Source organism: Carlito syrichta, unplaced genomic scaffold (assembly GCF_000164805.1).
Source record: "Carlito syrichta isolate Samal-C Ts95f unplaced genomic scaffold, Tarsius_syrichta-2.0.1 Scaffold305843, whole genome shotgun sequence".
NCBI lineage: Eukaryota > Metazoa > Chordata > Mammalia > Primates > Tarsiidae > Carlito > Carlito syrichta.
The window spans coordinates 97,829-99,063 of NW_007249939.1; positions in this window are offsets into that span (position 1 = coordinate 97,829).

Genomic DNA, 1,235 nt, shown 5'->3' on the forward strand with positions numbered 1-1,235 from the left:
ATAAAAAAGAATTGAGGAGACTCAAGAAGAAACTAGAAAGGAACTGATATCTGAGATAACAGTAATAAAGAATACTGTGAATGAAATAAACAAATAAACTGATAAGCATGGAAAGCAGAATTACCCAAGCAGAAGAAAGAATCTCAGAGCTTGAGAACCAAAATATAGAAATAACCCAAATGCTCAAAAACACAGAAAACAAGCTCAAAAAGACAGAAAAAAACCTTCAAGAGATGAGTGATTACCTCAAGAGGCCTAACTTGAGTAATTGGTCTGCCTGAGGCAGAAAGAGAGACAGAGACCACATTGGAACAAACCTTCCATGAGATCGTTCAAGAAAACTTCCCTTATCTAATCAATGATGCAAAAATTCAAACACAAGAGATCCAGAGAACCCCTGCAAGACAACAAATGAGAAAACCAACTCCTAGACACATAATAATTTGCCTAAACAAAGTAGGCATAAAAGAAAAAACCCTAAAGGCAGCAAGAGAAAAAGGTCAGATCACCTACTGTGGAAAACCAATTAGAATAGCAGCAGATTTATCTACAGAAACCCTGCAGTCTAGGAGAGCTTGGAGCCCTATCTTCAAAGTCCTAAAAGATAAACAATTTCAACCAATAATAACCTACCCTGCCAGATTAAACTTCATCAGCAAGGGAGAATTAAAATCTTTCCCAGATATCCAATCCCTAAGACCTTATGCTGCCACCAAACCACCTCTACACGAAACACTTAAGAAAGCACTAAACACAGAAGAAAAGGGGGGAAAAAAGAGCAACGTTCTTCACAAGAGTACGGGAAAAAGAATAAAATACATATGAACCAACTCCCAAAACCAAAGAAGGACAATAAACCAAGTGGACGAACAACTCAAAAAGAACTCTATGATAGGGATGAAGTCTCACATTTCAATAATTAGCCTGAATGTGAATGGACTAAATGCACCACTGAAAAGACATAGAATGGCAAAATGGATAAAATATCACCAGGCAACAATATACTGCCTTCAAGACACCCATCTCACTAGAAAGGACATGCACAGACTCAAAGTAATAGGATGGGAAACAAATTTCCAGGCGAATGGAACACAAAAGAAAAGAGGAGTCGCGATCCTAATTTCAGACAAAATAATATTTAAGCTATCAAAAATTAAAAAAGATACAGAGGGCCACTACATAATGATAAAAGGTTCACTCCATCAACAAGAAATATCTATCTTAAACATATATGC